Source organism: Scyliorhinus canicula, chromosome 1 (assembly GCF_902713615.1).
Source record: "Scyliorhinus canicula chromosome 1, sScyCan1.1, whole genome shotgun sequence".
Lineage (NCBI taxonomy): Eukaryota > Metazoa > Chordata > Chondrichthyes > Carcharhiniformes > Scyliorhinidae > Scyliorhinus > Scyliorhinus canicula.
In genome coordinates this window covers 196,404,324-196,423,050 of record NC_052146.1, presented here as the reverse complement: position 1 = coordinate 196,423,050, position 18,727 = coordinate 196,404,324, and the positions used below count along the sequence as shown (strand labels likewise).

Sequence of the window (18,727 nt, the reverse complement as noted above, 5' to 3'; positions counted from 1 at the left end):
ATAGCCTTTACCTTCCCCGCCAATGACAGCGGGAGCACGTCCCACCTATGGAAATCCCCTTTCATTTGCTCAATCACCCTGCCCAAATTTAGTTTATGAAACTGACCCAAATCCCTTGCCACCTGAATCCACAGATACCTAAAACTCCTTCCCAGCACTCTGAACGGCATTTCCCTCAGTCTCCTGTCCTGCCCCCTTGCCTGGATCGCAAAAACCTCACTCTTGCCCGTATTCAGTTTGTAACCTGAGAACCGGCCAAATTCCTCCAGTATTCCCATAATTCCTGCAATTCCACCCAACAGGTCTGTTATATACAGGAGCAAATCACCCACGTAGAGTGAGACCCTATGCTCTCCCCCCCCACACTATCCCCCGCCAAATGTTTGATGCCCTCAGTGCCATTGCCAAAGGCTCTATGGCCAGGGCAAACAGTAGTCGGTAGAATGGGCACCTCTGCCTGTTCCCCTGCACAGACTAAAATACTCTGACCGGACCCGGTTGGTCCTTACATTCGCCACTGGTGCCTGATATAGCAATCGGAACCAATCCACAAATCCCTGCCCGCACCCAAACCTTCCCAGGACATCCCACAGGTACTTCTACTCCACCCAATCAAAGGCCTTTTCGGTATCCATGGCCACCACTACTCGACCTCGCGCCCTTCCGCAGGCATCATTATCACATTTAGGAGCCGCCTAATCTTGGATGCCAGGTGTCATCCCTTCACAAATCCTGTCTGGTCCTCCCATATTACTCCCGGGACACAATCCTCTATGTGCATGGCCAGGATTTTTGTTAGCAATTTTGCGTCCACGTTCAACAGGGAGTTTGGCCTATATGACCCACAACTCTCCGAATCCTTATCCGCTTCAAAATAAGGAAAATCGATGTCTGCGATAACGGTGGGGGGGAGCACTTCCAGCTCCTTGGACTCATTAAAACCCTTCACCAGGAGCGGCCCCAAAAGCCCGGAAAACTTTCTGGAAAACTCAACCCGGGTATCCGTCAGGTCCCAGGGCCTTACTCGATTGCATCGTCACCAATCGTTCTATAACCTCCCCCAGCCCAATTGGGGCTCCCAAAACCTCATCTATCCTCGGAAACTCCAGCCCCCCCCCAGAAATCACTTCATATCCTCTTCCCCAGCTGGGGGATTTATACAATCCACTATAAAATTCCCAAAACACATCATTCACCCCCGTTGGATCCAAAACGAACTTCCCCCCCCCCCCCCCGTATCTTTTACTTTCCCAATCTCTCTCGCCGCCGCCTGTTTCCTCAGCTGATGCGCCAGCATCCTGCTGGCTTTTTCCCAATATTCATACACTGCCCCCTCCGCCTTACTTGTGGACAGGAGCCCAAATTCCAGCTGCAGCCTCTGACACTCCTTCAGAAGCCCATCATCCGGAGACTCCGCATATCTCCTGGCCACCTGTAAAATCTCACCTACCAGCCTGTCCAACTCCACCTTTTCCTTATGGGCCCGAATTGAGATGAATTCCCCCCCTAATAATCACCTTCAGTGCTTCCTACACCACCCCAGCCGAAAGCTCACCTGTGTCATTGATCTTCATATATCCCCGAGTGGCCCCCCTCACACGCTCGCACACCACTTCCTCCTCTAAAGGTCTCACATCTAACCTTCACTGCGGGTGCTGGGCCTTTCCTTTGTTAACTTGCAGGTCTACCCAGTGCGGGTCATGGTCTGACACCACAATTGCTGAATATTCAGAATCTGCCACAGTCAGCAACGTTTTGTCCAACACAAAGAAGTCTATCCGGGAATATACCTTATGCACATGAGAGTAGAATGAAAACTCCTTACTCCTTGGCCTGCCAAATATCCACGGATCAACCCCCCCCCCCCACCCCCTCCACCCCGCCCCATGCGCTCCATAAATACCCACAACTCCTTTGCCATAGCTCATACCTTCCTCGACCTGGCACTTGACCGATCCAGCCTTGGATCCAGGACCGTGTTGAAATCTCCCCCCATAATCAATCAATGTGAGTCCAGGTCCGGGATCTTCCCCAGCACCCATCTGGCAAACTCAACGTTATCCCAGTTTTGGGCGTATATATTTACCAATACCACGACTATCTCCTCCAATTTCTCACTACCATTAATATAGCTACCCCCCGGGGTCCGCCTCTATATTCCCCACCTCGAACGCCACCCTTTTATTGACCAGGATTGCCACCCCCCTCGTTTTAAAGCCTAATCCCGAATGGAACACCTGCCCGACCCATCTCTTTCTTAACCTAAACTGGTCCCCCACCTTCAGTTGCGTCTGCTGCAACATGGCCACGTCTGCCTTCAGTTGCCTCAAGTGCACGAACACACGGGCCCTTTTGACCAAGCCCATTCGGTCCCCGAATGTTCCACGTGACCAGCCTGATCGAGCGGCACCCCGCAGACCTCCCTTGCCGATCAACCATAACCTTGCCGAGGCAATAAAGATTATTATTATTATTATTATTATTAATCTCACTTGAATATGTCTGTGCCGGAGTTTCCCCAACACACTGGATCGAACGCCTGCACCTGGGAGATCTCGCCGTGGCGCCGTTTAGCACTGGTTTCCACAAACGTGGACCAAGCGTAACAGCATTTTGGTGGGGGGAGGGGGGCTGGCGGGCGGGTCTCCCAGGCATTCGTAATTCTCGGCTCTGCAGGTGCTGCGAAACACCCCACTAAACACGCTCAAAATGGAACTCTGATTGTTTATTGTTAAATCGCGCTCTCTCTCTCTCTCGCTCTCTCTAATAAGCAGAAGGAATCCAAATGAAAAAGTGTTTCCCTGTGAGTTCAGTATGCAGCTAGATTGACTGTGTAAATTAATGCTTTCTGAGATGGCTAGTAATAATCCATGGAATTGGAAGAGGGAATGTCAAAGTGAAAGAGGAATGTCATGCAAACCAGGAAGTTCCCTAGTTTGACGTCTGGTCTGTGTTAATTAGATAATGGCAAGGACTTTCCAACTAGGAAAGATGAGGGGGTGGTTGCGGCAAAATAATGGGCAGGGTTCTAATTCCTGACCTATTGCTATCCAGAAACTCTACTGGCTGCGCTTGTTTGGGTGTCAGGAAACGACAGGGCTAGTCTAAATTGAGATGCTCCCAGATCAATAGTCTGCACACACTCACAGGTCAACACGAATGGTCATTTCCATCAAGGTACTGGAAACCATTTAATAATCACAGGATTGTAACCCGCCAAAAGGAACTGTGCTTTCAAAATGAGGAGGAAAGTTGGCAATAACAATAAAATGTACTCTCTATATATTCCATTCCAGCATGGGCTGCATGGTGGCACAGTGGCTAGCACTGCTGCCGCACAGTGCCTGTGACCTGGGTTCAATTCCAGCTTTGGGTCACTGTCTGTGTGGAGCTTGCACGTTCTCCCTATGTCTCCTGGGTTTCATCCGGGGGCACTGGTTTCCTCCCACAGTGCAAAGATGTGCAGATTAGGTGTATTGGCCATGCTAAATTTCCCCATAGTGTCCAGGAATGTGCGGGTTAGATGGAGTTACAGTGTTGCAAGGACAGGAGCCTGGTTAGAGAGCCGTTTTAGTGGGTCGGTGCAGACCCAATGGTTTGAATGGCTTCTGTCTGAACTGTAGGGATTCTATCATCCAAATAATCTAAGCATTCAAGGTCCCCCCCCCCCCCTCCCCCCCCCCCCCCCCCCCCCCCCAGCCCCAGCGGCGGGCCGCCATTGGCCAGCGACAGGATCTTCTGGCCACTGTCAATGGGTTTTCCCATTGTTAACGCCCTCTGCTGCTGGGAACCTGAGGCAAGGGGTCGCCATCAAGGGGACCAGAAGATCCTGCCGGTGGGAACGGCTAGGAAATGCTGCCCTTTATTATTGCATTGAAGTTGGAAATGTTTACACCTTTGTACTTTCCCTGAAGATCCCAGTCATCAAAGAATATTTTTGAAATCCTATGAATCAAAAATGCACGCTGAAAATAAGTTCAAAGAAATCTTCACAATTCAATGTTTCTTTGAAGTGTCACTTACTGTTGAATAAATTACACCTTCGACACTCTTTTCTAAAAAAAATAACTAAGGAGACGCAGACATTGCTGCTACCTAGATGTCCTGGTGTCTTCTGCTTTAACCTGTTTGTATACACATTAAGGTTGTGTGGAATGCATGTTCAGTACATACATAGCTTAAAGACTGTGAAGGTTGTAATAATTTTACACAAAGTAACAAATTATGATGACAATTGGGGTAAATAAGTTACTTGAAGAAACAAAAAGAGGCCAAATCTTGATGATGTCCTGCACTTAGTAAGAGGAAAGGTGAGATATGTTAAGGAGGTAACGATATGCTGATTGGGGTTTAAACATATGGGGCGGGATTCTCCGTTTCCCGACACCAAAATCGGGAACAGTGATCAGGTGGAGAATGGCCCCGGATGGCGAAATGGCGGCAGGCGCTGTTTGGTGCTGGGTTGCGATGCTCCGCCCCCTCCAAATCAACGTCATCGAGACGCACAGGCGCACAATCGCAACCCAATTGGAATGTCATTAGCAGGCCCACCTGCAATGCTCCGCCTCCGATGGGCCGGGTTCCCGATGGCGCGGGCCATATGTGGAGAGAGAGAGGGCATGGAGTAAGTGTCCATCACCGCCACGCTCAGCCGAGATCCATGCCACTGGCCGGGGCTGAGGGGAGTGGTGGGGTGGCCAAGAGGTGGGCTGTGGGGTTGTGGAGGACGGGTACGTACGTGGTCCAGCACAGCCGACACGATCGGTGTGTGTGTGTGAGTGGGGGGGGGGGGGGGGGGGGGGGGGGGGGACAATTTAGAACGACCAATCCACATAACCTGCACAACTTTGGAATGTGGGAGGAAACCGGAGCATCTGGAGGTAACCCACGCAGACATGAGGGGAAATGTGTAAACGTCACCCAAGGTTAGAATTGAAAACAGGTGCCTGGTGCTATGAGGCAGCAGTGCTAACCACTGTGGCCTTAGTTCATCCACTACTGAAATGCTCATTCATGTCTTTAATACCTTTGGACTTCACTATTTCCACACACTCCATTGCTGCTCTCCCACATTCTACCCAATGTAAACTTGAGGTCATCCAAAACACTATTGTCTGTCTCTTAACTCACTCCAACTCCAATTCCCCTATCACCTCTGTTCTTCCTGACCCAAATTGGCACCTGGTCAAGCAACATCTTGGTTTTAAAATTCTCATCCTTGTTTTCGAATCCCTACACGGCCTTGGCACCCCCATTTCCATACAACTCCCCCGAGATATCAGTGCTCATCTAAATTTGGCCTCTTGCGCATCCCCAATTTTAATCGTCCGCCACTGGTGGATGCTTCAGTTTACTAGGCCCAAGCTCTAAAATTCCCCCTCTACATCTCTCTATCTCCCTTTTCTCCTTGTAACACTCCTTAAAATCTACATCATGATACCAGTTTTTTTAATATAAATTTAGAGAACCCAATTTTTTCCAATTAAGGGGAAATTTCACGTGGCCAATCCACCTACCATGCACATTTTTTTGGGAGGTGTGAGGGTGAGACCTATGCAGACATGGGGAGAATGTGCAAACTCCACATGGCCAGGATCGAACCCGGGTCCTTGGGCCATGAGGCAGCAGTGCTAACTAAGGTGTCACATGCCGCCCCTCGTGATACCAATTCACGAGCCTAATATCTTCTTATGTTGCTCCATGTCATATTTTGTTTTATAATGCTCCTGTGAAGTGCCTTGGGCCATTTTGTTACCTTAAAAGTGCCATATAAATAGAAGTTGTTGTTACAACATTGAGATAGGCTGGTTGGGCCAAATGGCCGGAGTCAGCAGTTACTACCCACATTAACAAATAAGGCTAATCCCAACTATCCGCTATGGTCCCACATTCCCTCAGCGGGTTTCCTTATCTATCCAATCTAACCTTGACTAGAAGGGCTGAATGGCCTACTCTCCTATTTTCTATTGGCACAGCTTCTGTCTCAACCACAAACCAGGAAATTGAATTCTACATCCTCATAACTCTGATTAAAGAATTTTGTTTTCTCTCTGCTCTAAATCTTTTATGTTCAATCTTGTATCTATGTCCCCTTGTTCTAGATTCCTTAAATTCTCGAAACAATTCACTTATTACATCTCTCCACAATTGAGGTCCCTTCCACCACATAACTCATAATCTCCATTTCTCTCACGCGGCTGGTCTTTCTGAAGTCTCTTTTGAATTTGTTCCTACCAGGCAGCCAAATCTGTGTTGTACCTCCAATTAAATCTCAATATACCCGCTATTGTGAGCAACTTAATACTACACATGGTCTTAAAAGTTGCATATAGGCTTCTTTTTTCTGTAATTCTAGTTTTAAAACCTAGAATTAACTCAGGTTTTTATTGCCTTGGCACAACGTGCTAACCATTAAGTTGTATGAATCTGTACCCCTAATCCATCAGCCCTTTGCAACATTAAACCTACATCTTTTAAGAGTACAAAATTGATGTCAGCTCTTATAATCCTGAAACACATTACAGTACGTCACATCTCCAGATATTGTCAGTTTGCCCACCCATCCCCATCTTAAATGGTATTCACGTGCCACTATCTTTATTAGTCTGTGAAAGAATTAACTGCACCGATATCATCTGAAGATAATAAAGTAACAATGCTCCCTCTAGACTTACATCCAAATCACTAATTTACAGATTGCACACAAGTGGCCTCAGAACTGATCTCGTGGGATGACACCACTAACCACATCCAACCACCCTGAAACCCCCTTCAAATATAGTTTCCTCTTCCCTTATAGCTTCTCTATTCACATGCATGGTAGTGTCACCCTTAATAAAGACACAAAAGTTTTTCCTATTACAGATGTTAAACTTGTAATTATTTAGATTAGCTTATCATTCATTTAAAACATGGGTACTATATTGAACCGCCTCCAACAGTGTGGTGTATATTACCAATCAATTGAGCCCTGGGTTATCATTTCTAGGGCTTCAGAATCCCCTACTGCCCATCCCAGCAACTAGATTATCTAAACATTTCCTTTTACCCACCATAAGGAGCCGGATATCCTGGAGGTGGGTAGCGTGAGATTTCCTGGCTTGGCCCGCCTGCCTCGGGAGAAAGTAACTACAAAGGCGAGATTTTCATTGTGGCGGATGGGCTGCATTTGGGCCAGCTGACCTGGGAAGGAGATCACTGAGAGTCACAAGGACTACCTTGTGCCAGAGTGGGCTGTTTAAAAGGCTGACCTCAATGCTGTGGGACTCATCTCAGGCATAATGAAACAAGTAGCCCCATAGTTCTCATCCCTACACAATCAATATGCCCCAACCGTGCCATTTTATGCCTCCCACCCAGTCCCATGGCGTTCCGTGCCCCCTATGCCAAGTTATGTTGGCCCATTATGGCCTCTTTTGCCCGCGTGCCAAGTTATATCCACTGTGCATCCTCCATGGACTCTGATGTCAAGATATGTTGTCAATTGTCCAATATTTATTTACACAAGGTAGAGGTTTCAAGTACTTGCAGTTCTTTCCATTGATACTTAAAGGGTCCAGATGATTGGCACAAGCATGGTGGGCATGAGGAGGACATTTTTAAGCTTACCTTTGAAAATGTTCCCTCGTGCAGACTATGGATCGTGACACCTGTGACGTGCTCTGAACCACAACATTGTGCTGCCCGACTGCATGACAATTGCAGGGAACTAGGATATACTTATCCCTTCAAAGGAGCTGAGCTATCCCTGCAATGGAGCTGGCCAGGACAAGAATGCAGGGTGCATGCAGGCTCACACCCTGAACCAGCCTGCAATGGGCAGCACTGTGACTAGCACTGCTGCAACACAGCAGCAGAGACCCTGGTTCAATTCCAGCCTTGGGTGACTGTGTGGAGCTTGCACATTCTTCCCCTGTCTGCGTGAGTTTCCGCTGGGTGCTCTGGTTTCCTCCCGCAGTCCAAAGATGTGCAGATTAGGTGTATTGGCCATGCTAAATTTCCCCATAGTGTCCAGGAATGTGCGGGTTAGATGGGGTTACAGTGTTGCAAGGACAGGAGCCTGGTTAGAGAGCCGTTTCAGCGGGTCGGTGCAGACCCAATGGTTTGAATGGCTTCCTTCTGAACTGTAGGGATTCTATCATCCAAATAATCTAAGCATTCGAGGTCCCCCCCCCCCCCCCCCCCCCCCCCCCCCCCCCGCCCTCCCCCCTCCCTCCCCCCCAGCGGCGGGCCGCCATTGGCCAGCGACAGGATCTTCTGGCCACTGTCAATGGGTTTTCCCATTGTTAACGCCCTCTGCTGCTGGGAACCTGAGGCAAGGGGTCGCCATCAAGGGGACCAGAAGATCCTGCCGGTGGGAACGGCCAGGAAATGCTGCCCTTTATTATTGCATTGAAGTTGGAAATGTTTACACCTTTGTACTTTCCCTGAAGATCCCAGTCATCAAAGAATATTTTTGAAATCCTATGAATCAAAAATGCACGCTGAAAATAAGTTCAAAGAAATCTTCACAATTCAATGTTTCTTTGAAGTGTCACTTACTGTTGAATAAATTACACCTTCGACACTCTTTTCTAAAAAAAATAACTAAGAAGACGCAGACATTGCTGCTACCTAGATGTCCTGGTGCCTTCTGCTTTAACCTGTTTGTATACACATTAAGGTTGGGTGGGATGCATGTTCAGTACATACATAGCTTAAAGACTGTGAAGGTTGTAATAATTTTACACAAAGTAACAAATTATGATGACAATTGGGGTAAATAAGTTACTTGAAGAAACAAAAAGAGGCCAAATCTTGATGATGTCCTGCACTTAGTAAGAGGAAAGGTGAGATATGTTAAGGAGGTAACGATATGCTGATTGGGGTTTAAACATATGGGGCGGGATTCTCCGTTTCCCGACACCAAAATCGGGAACAGTGATCAGGTGGAGAATGGCCCCGGATGGCGAAATTGCGGCAGGCGCTGGTTTGATGCTGGGTTGCGATGCTCCGCCCCCTCCAAATCAACGTCATCGAGACGCACGGGCGCACAGTAATGTCATTAGCAGGCCCACCTGCAATGCTCCGCCTCCGATGGCCGGGTTCCCGATTGGGCGGGCCATATGTGGAGAGAGAGAGAGGGCATGCAGTCAGTGTCCATCACCGCCACGCTCAGCTGAGATCCATGCCACTGGCCGGGGCTGAGGGGAGTGGTGGGGTGGCCAAGAGGTGGGCTGTGGGGTCGTGGAGGACGGGTACGTACGTGGTCCAGCACAGCCGACGCGATCGGTGTGTTGTGTGGGTAGGTGGGGGGGGGGGGGGGGGGGGGGGGGGGGGGGGGGGGCGAACACGCGGCTGGAGTTTGTCAGCCCTGCGCATGTGCAACACGGACCCGCCGATTCTCCAGCCATTTTCTGCACATTCCACGGGTGTCTCACGCGGCGCCGGTGCTAGCCCCTCACCGGTAGCAGAGTCGTTGCGGGTTTCGCGCCAATTTTCCCGGCGTAAAAGACTACTGGTCCTCCATTGGCGTCGGCACGTACCCTCAGGAACAGAGAATCCAGCCCATGATCTATGTGCAGGGTGAATCTCTCAATCAATCTTTTGAGTGCTGAATGTTCTTTTCTGTATTCAGAGTGAGGAAAATCCTAATTGCAAAAATACGCAGAGCCTATTTCCACCTCTTTAACATCGCCTTGTCATAGAAATCCTACAGTGTAGAAGGAGGCCATTCGACCCATTGAGTCTCCACTGACCATCTGAAAGAGGATCCTGCCTGGGTCAACTCTGCCCTTTCCTATAATCCCAAAACCTCACCTAACCGTTGGACACTAAGGGACAATTTTGAATGACCAATCCACATAACCTGCACAACTTTGGAATGTGGGAGGAAACCGGAGCATCTGGAGGAAACCCACACAGACATGAGGGGAAATGTGTAAACGCCACCCAAGGTTAGAATCCATCAGCCCTTTGCAACATTAAACCTACATTTTCTAAGAGTACAAAATTGATGTCAGCTCTTATAATCCTGAAACACATTACAGTACTTCACATCTCCAGATATTGTCAGTTTGCCCACCCATCCCCATCTTAAATGGTATTCACGTGCCACTATCTTTATTAGTCTGTGAAAGAATTAACTGCACCGATATCATCTGAAAATAGTAAAGTAACAATGATCCCTCTGTACCTACATCCAAATCACTAATTTACAGATTGCACACAAGCGGCCTCAGAACTGATCTCTTGTGGGATGACACCACTAACCACATCCAACCACCCTGAAACCCCCTTCAAATACAGTTTCCTCTTCCCTTATAGCTTCTCTATTCACATGCATGGTAGTGTCACCCTTAATAAAGACACAAAAGTTTTTCCTATTACAGATGTTAAACTTGTAATTATTTAGATTAGCTTATCATTCATTTAAAACATGGGTACTATATTGAACCGCCTCCAACAGTGTGGTGTATATTACCAATCAATTGAGCCCTGGGTTATCATTTCTAGGGCTTCAGAATCCCCTACTGCCCATCCCAGCAACTAGATTATCTAAACATTTCCTTTTACCCACCATAAGGAGCCGGATATCCTGGAGGTGGGTAGCGTGAGATTTCCCGGCTTGGCCCGCCTGCCTCGGGAGAAAGTAACTACAAAGGCGAGATTTTCATTGTGGCGGATGGGCTGCATTTGGGCCAGCTGACCTGGGAAGGAGATCACTGAGAGTCACAAGGACTACCGTGTGCCAGAGTGGGCTGTTTAAAAGGCTGACCTCAATGTTGTGGGACTTCATCTCAGGCATAATGAAACAAGTAGCCCCATAGTTCTCATCCCTACACAATCAATATGCCCCAACCGTGCCATTTTATGCCTCCCACCCAGCCCCATGGCCTTCGTGTCCCCTATGCCAAGTTATGTTGGCCCATCATGGCCTCTCTTGCCCGTGTGCCAAGTTATATCCACTGTGCATCCTCCATGGACTCTGATGTCAAGATATGTTGTCAATTGTCCAATATTTATTTACACAAGGTAGAGGTTTCAAGTACTTGCAGTTCTTTCCATTGATACTTAAAGGGTCCAGATGATTGGTACAAGCATGGTGGGCATGAGGAGGACATTTTTAAGCTTACCTTTGAAAATGTTCCCTCGTGCAGACTATGGTTCGTGACACCTGTGACATGCTCTGAACCACAACATTGTGCTGCCCGACTGCATGACAATTGCAGGGAACTAGGATATACTTATCCCTTCAAAGGAGCTGAGCTATCCCTGCAATGGAGCTGGCCAGGACAAGAATGCAGGGTGCATGCAGGCTCACACCCTGAACCAGCCTGCAATGGGCAGCACTGTGACTAGCACTGCTGCCTCACAGCAGCAGAGACCCTGGTTCAATTCCAGCCTTGGGTGACTGTGTGGAGCTTGCACATTCTTCCCCTGTCTGCGTGAGTTTCCGCTGGGTGCTCTGGTTTCCTCCCACAGTCCAAAGATGTGGAAGTTAAGTGGATTGGCCTTGCCAAAACTGCCCCCTAGTGTCCGAAATATGTGCAGGTTAGGTGGGGTTACGGGGTTATAGGGATGGGGTAGGGGTGTGGGCCTAGGCAGGGTGCACTTTCAGAGGATCGGTGCAGACCCAATGGGCTTAATGGCCTCCTTCTGCACTGCAGTGATTCTATGATTTTATGAACCTAAAGAGGCCTTGGGGGAAAAATGGAAAACCCTGGGAATCGGGCCAGGAATCTTGGAATCTGGTCCTGTCCACCATTTTGAAAGGTCCGCAAGAGTCTTCCTGACCTCTGAAAATCTAGCCAAATATTTCTCATTCCTCTCAACTACTTAGGATTCACCTCTTCTGCGATATGTTTGCCTATAACCATCAGGCAGGAGATACAAAAAAGTCTGAGAACATGCACAAACAGATTCAAAAACAGATTTTTACCCGCTGTTACCAGACTCCTAAACGACCCTCTTATGGACTGATCTGATTAATACTACATTCCTGTATGCTTCACCTGATGCCGGTGTCTATGTATTTACATTGTGTATTTTACGTTTGCCCTATGTATTTTCTTTTCATGTACGGAATGATCAGGGGAACTGTATGCAGAACAATACTTTACACTGTACCTTGGTACACGTGACAATAAACAAATCCAATCCAATCCAATGATATATCAATAATTGAGTTGTTGACAAATCGTGGGAATTACTCTGGACCAATTAGTCTACAGGCCCAGACAGAACAGAAGGAAAACCTGAGCAGGGGAAATCTTTGGGAACCATCGGCCCAAATTCACCTATTCCTCCAAATCATGCTCTGCCCACCACTTGTCCTGTCTCAAATTAGTCTCATCTGATCTGAAGCACTGTCCTTATTAATATCTCTGCCAATTTTTAATCACCATCCACAATTTAATAATTCTCTTCTGTCAGGGGTGCCTACTCATTAAGAGCAGGAGTTTGAAAACAAAGAATTGAGTATCCAAGCTTTTTTTTGTTGAAACAACGATTATTTCTCTAATTTCACAATCGGTGTGTTAAACCATTTTAATTACAAAAGTTAACTGTGATTAATCAACAGCTAGACTATTACTTTTATTTATTCATGGCCTTTTGAATCTAATAATTTTGTTTTAATGAAATATAGTACTACAAACTATTTTGTTTTAAATCTCCATTGTATTATATTTGTGTGCATCAGTTTCTATTTCCAGTCAACCTTAGCTAGCTTGTACCATCTTGCGAAAAAAAAACTTACTTTAAAACATGATCAATCTATTGTTCTAAACTGTGGTTTAACTTTTTCACTTTCTGATCGGAATAGAGTCTGCAATAAAATCCAATGGTACTGACCCACATTGAGTTCATAAACTTTAGCCATTTCCTTAATCATAGCCAAGCTTCATTTAATTTGCCTTTAACCATCCATGAACCCGCCTCCGACCCATTGACTCCATCTACGCCTCTCGCTGCCTTGGGAAAGTGGGCAGTATAATCAAAGACAACTCACACCCAGCTTATTCCCTCTTCCAACTTCTTCCATCAGGCAGGAGATACAAAAAAGTCTGAGAACACGCACAAACAGATTCAAAAACAGATTTTTACCCGCTGTTACCAGACTCCTAAACGACCCTCTTATGGACTGATCTGATTAATACTACATTCCTGTATGCTTCACCTGATGCCGGTGTCTATGTATTTACATTGTGTATTTTACGTTTGCCCTATGTATTTTCTTTTCATGTACGGAATGATCAGGGGAACTGTATGCAGAACAATACTTTACACTGTACCTTGGTACACGTGACAATAAACAAATCCAATCCAATCCAATGATATATCAATAATTGAGTTGTTGACCAATCGTGGGAATTACTCTGGACCAATTAGTCTACAAGCCCAGACAGAACAGAATGAAAACCTGAGCAGGGGAAATCTTTGGGAACCATCGGCCCAAATTCACCTATTCCTCCAAATCATGCTCTGCCCACCACTTGTCATGACTCAAATTAGTCTTATAACCTAACACAAAATATTATTTACTGACAAAATATCTGGGGCAGGATTCTTTGGTTCCCCTGCTATGTGTCTCTCACGGCACGACGTTCGCTGGAGGTGGGATTCTATCTCCCTGCCGTTTATCAACAGAATTTCCCATTGAAGCCAGGCGGGTGTTGCTGCTGGTGGGAACAGAGAATCCCAACTGTTGGAGAATTCCGGCCGTTAGCTGTCTTTGACTGAATCATTATTCAATAAAATGATTGAATTTGACCGATCCGCCATTTTCTCACTGAAATAATGTTTTGAATTTCACTCCGTTCAAGTGCAGATCACATCTTTTGTCCTCACCAGAGCTCGGCATGGTCCACATTAACCCACGCTAGCCCACACTCAATTTGACTTTAGAAAGAAGAATTGAAGTGCTGCACAAAGACTCACCATCAGAATTACTGCTACATATTAGCATACCAACTGATGTTACCAGGACGCAAAAGGAACATCTGAAAGAGAAAAAAACAAGTAGGCAAGTGCAAAGTTTCCAATAAAATCACGGATTAAAATTTTCCGAGAATACAATGAGCAGAATGCTCACCGACAAAACTGATGCTATGGAAATTCCCACGGCTGACCTCAGTACTTATGCCCAGTGAGTTTCAAAACTGCACTGTATTTGTTGTTGGGACTTTTACTATTAGCAATGAGGCGACACTATTGCTAGTTAAAAAGGTTGCTTCACTACCATTGGGAAAATCAATGGCTGGCGAATAACATGGAGCATTTTCAGCTGCAGTTTTCCCTGCACAAAGTGGTACAAAAAAAAGGACCACCACATCAAAGGACTCTGGGATCCTCAATATGATTTGATTGTGCACATAACGACTGGTATATTTGCCCTCATAGCAACAGTCAATGTACTTTTTGATCATTCTGAGAGATGTTACATAGAATGATGTAGAATAAGTGCAGTTTTGTAAACTATACTCCACACAAGCCTCCTCCAATTCTGATAGTCTCTTCCCCCATATCTCCCTGTTGCATTCTCCTTCATGTAAATGTGCCACTGCAAACTTTAGTCAACCACTGCATGTGCCAACAGGTTCTGCGTTGTGTATGAACAAACTCCTCTTAAAGTCTATAGTTGATCGGTTTGTGACTTTCTTACATTTATGACCCTTGGACTGGATTCACCCACAACTGGAAGCAGTTTTTCCACACCATCCTATAAAATTAATTCCTAATTTTAAACACTTCTATTCAAACGCGTGAGGGCTCTGGACATACTAGGGAGAAGCCGGTCCCACTCGTGAAAGGATCAAGAATGAGAGGGCAGAGGTTTAAAATAATTAGGAAAAGGCAGCAGTAGAGGCAGGTGTAATTTTATCTTTTAAAAAGCATTTAGGCAGTGATATGGGAAAGCTGTGTATAGAGGGTTATGGGCCAAATGCGGGCAATTGGGACTAGCTTAGTGGTAAAAACTGGGCGGAATGGAAAAGTTGGGCCAAAGGGCCTGTTTTCATGCTGTAAACCTCTATGACTAGCCAGGTAGCAGAGCGGACACGCTATAGAGAATCCCTGCCATGGTCTTTTCGCCTCTTCTTTAAGCTAGTGCCTTTGGGACAAATGCAAATTTGTTGCTTAGATCACTTTTAAGGGCATTCCAATAAATACTCAGAAAACTCATTTTAAGGAGCTACTTTCACTGTTCCACCGAAGGAAAACCAGATTTTCCTGAAGTGCAGAGTCCACTGACTATCGTTCTCAACAAACATAGCTCAGATTGATAAGAAAAGTTAGACATCCAGCTTCAAGATTTATACTCCAGATAATTTGCCTGCATTTCAAACATAGCAATACATTCAGAAGGAAAAGAAAAACAGCAGCTGGCTGCACAGGTGGTAGCTGGACAATGTGTTCCAACTGATAAACCCACCATCTTTTGCACAAAATACTTAGATACAGCAACTATGGCATAAAGTGGATGCGTCAACCTCTTACTAGGATCTCCGCAAAGATGATGAAGACTCCATCGTTCTGGTGTCCCCCCCCCCCCCCCCGGCATGCTAGATCCCTAAAGCATTACAAAATCCTGTGGGATGGTCACGGTAATCAACTTGACATTTGAAGTGCCAGGTTGTTTTTAATTTCTCTCACTTTGGGAGAGAAAATCTAACAATTGTGCGATAGCTCAATAGAGGCCTGAAAGTTACAAAGTTGTGTTCTTGCTGAGTTTTCTGTTCCTCAATTCTGTTAAGTCTCTGGGGTCAAAATTGGCCATCTACAGTCACGCAATAGCAAATTGGCAGTCCTTTACAATGCAACCAATTTTCTTTGAAGTCCCGTCTTCTGGAGGAGTGAAATGTTGGATCATAGGAAGCGAGTTTGGTGTCCCAAAAAGGTCGCAGAATAAACCACTCCAGGAAAGTTGTATGTCTGGACTTGTGCCATAGGCATACAGCTGCAGATAATGAGAAGAAAGATGGAAACGCAGCGGACGAAAATCAGAATTAACAGGAAAGCAAAGTGGTGTAATTGGGGGTAAGAAAGACACTGCTCAGGAGGGGATGAGTAGTCACAGGAGATCCAGAGACACAAAGGAATATGTAGAAAATGTGAGGGGTGGGAGGAGAATTGGCCTGAGGACGTGGTCCTCATCGACACCTCAATGAATAAAGAGCAATCTAATGTTCTGGTTGGATGCCGTGATTTACTACAAGCACACTTGTAGTGAAAGTTACAAATGATTTATTAACATTAACATGGGGTAAACCATATACGAGAGAACAGATGAACAACAGCAAAATCATGCACATGCAAGCTCCCTCTTTTACTTCCTCCAGCCAGTCTGAGGGTCAGCTGACTAACATTCACTTATATACCAGTGAGACCCCTAGTGGTCAGTCAGTGAATTACAACACAACCATGATATCACTACAAATAGAATGAGACATTGCACAAAAAGAGGGAATTTAAATAAGACATATTGATCTCCTGGATAAAGGAAAGACTATGATATCAGGCATCACAGAGACCTGGTTGAACAATAATGCAAGAAACCATTGAGGGACAGAAGAAATCCTGCACCAAAGAACAATACCTCAGTAGAAAATCCCTCAGAGATGGCAGCACAGTGGTGCAGTGGTTAGCACTGCTGCCTCACGGCACCGAGGTCCCAGGTTCGATCCCGGCTCTGGGTTACTGTCCGTGTGGAGTTTGCACCTTCTCCCCGTGTTTGTGTGGGTTTCGGCCCCACAACCCAAAGATGTGCAGGTTAGGTGGATTGGCCATGCTAAATTGCCCCTTAATTGGAAAAAATTAGGTACTCTAAATTTATATTAAAAAAAAGAAAATCCCTCAGAGGAGAAACAGGGAGGAAAAGGCTGGGCAGGAGATAAAACATTTAAGTGATGTGTGGATTTGGACACAAATCCAAGTGATTGTGCAATGGAATGTCACCGTTTCAGTGGACTAGTCACAATTAGCATGGCCAATGAAGGTGAACATGCATTTCTGTGAATTGAGTGTGTGTGTACCATGGATTAAAGAGACAAAGCAGAATTAATGATCTAATGAAAATAAATCAAATTAAAGATTAGTACATATAAAATCCCAAGAAATCTGCTAACAGTTTGGTGGGAGTTGACTGTGACATGGCTCATTGACTTTCCTAGTTAAGACTCCAACAGCACTGTTAAAAGTACTGAAGGATTGGTAAACCTTTACTATTAAGGATTATAGATAATTCCCAGAAAAAAAAGTTATTTACCAAATCACACCATCACCAGGGGAGCAACAGTATCCAGCAGACATAAAAAGAACACAAGTATTGATTTAATTAAAATATATATTTAATACTTTGTGATAGAAGATTTTTACGATGGCCTAGATGTTGCGGTCATTGGTAAAGTGACAGCACTTGCCATTAACTTTGTTGACAGCTGCTTGCTGTCAACTTTGGCAGGCTTTTAAAGCGAGACTTGCTCTAATCAGGTGGCTTTCCCAAAGTAATGCCCTCCAGAGGGGATAGATGGCATCACAGTTAGGATCTTCAACCAATCAGATCAAAGAACTCTCACTGGAGGCATGCAGAGCCCAAACTAGGAAGCATAAAGCAAGGAAGATAGATTTACATCATTCAAATCAAAATTGGAAAATACAGAGGGAAAGTAAAAGAGGCAGGCAAAAAGAATCTCCAACATTAATTTTCTTCTCAGAGAACGCGGGGGCGATTCTCCGAGCCCCGCACCGGGCCGGAGAATCGCAGCAACCACGTCACGACGCCGGCGCGTTTGGCGTGGCGCCGGCCGCTTGAATCGGCGGGGCTGTCGATTCTCCGGCCCAAATAGGCCGAGCAGATGCAAGGATCCTACAGAGTCCCGCCGGCGCCGTTCACCCCTGGTCACTGCCGGCAGGAACTCTGCGCGAACGGTCGGGGGGCGGTCTGTGGGGGATGGGGAGGGAGGCTCCTTCACCGAGGGAGGGCCTCCGATGGGGTCTGGTCCGCGATCGGAGCCCACCGATTGGCGGGCCGGCCTCTTCCCCCCCGGGTATACTTTCTGGCGCGGCCGGCCCCTGAACACCAACGCCATGTTGAGTCGGGGCCAGCGCGCTAAAGAAGTACCCCGCGCATGCGCAGTTTGGCACGGCCCAACTGGGCATGCGCGTGTTGGCGTTGGCGCCGGGAAAGGAGGCTGGAGCACGTGAACCACTCCAGTGCCGTGCTGTGGGGGCCAGAATCGGTCGTACCCGGGCCCGGTTCGCGCCGTTGTGAAACGCGACGGCATTCACGACGGCGCGAACGCTTGGGCTCCATTTGGAGAATTGCCCCGAGTCTCCATGATCGTGAGATTAAACTTTAAGGACTAAAGAGGCTGTTCAGCAGTAATTGTCGCTTACCACGCTGTCAAAAATTCACCAGCTGCTGACTGCACCACCACTAACTTCTAGTCCATCTCTGGGGAGTCATTCATACCCTGAACATACCCCAGAAGATGCATGGGGGGATTTCCCCAGAAGTTCCCCATGCCAGGACAGCAGAAGAATTGCCAGAATTTCAATCCTTTAAACTTACCTGCTTTATGGCATCTGGTGCTATAAAACTGGGGAGAATGGTTTCCTTTCTTCCCAATTTGTTAGCCTAGACTGTCGGCCTCGGGAACCAGCTGCACTGCATGTTTCTGGGGACTCAAGTTGAAGGTCAGGGACGAAATGTGCAGCTCCCGACTAAAGGTAAGTAAAAAGGAGCAGT

At 46.6% G+C, this 18,727-nt stretch overlaps 1 protein-coding gene across 2 annotated transcripts in view; it reads right to left on the bottom strand.

Moving 5' to 3' along the window:
• Positions 1-18,727, bottom strand: part of LOC119970759 (ras and Rab interactor 2-like) — a 187,726-nt gene that overhangs the window by 103,741 nt on the left and 65,258 nt on the right. Inside the window, exon 2 of one of the 2 annotated variants that reach the window (XM_038805904.1) lies at positions 13,921-13,982. The exons of the other annotated variant lie outside the window; for it this stretch is intronic. The gene's annotated coding sequence lies outside the window, so the exon portion shown is untranslated. The remainder of the gene's footprint in view (positions 1-13,920; positions 13,983-18,727) is intronic. 2 annotated transcript variants of the gene reach the window in all.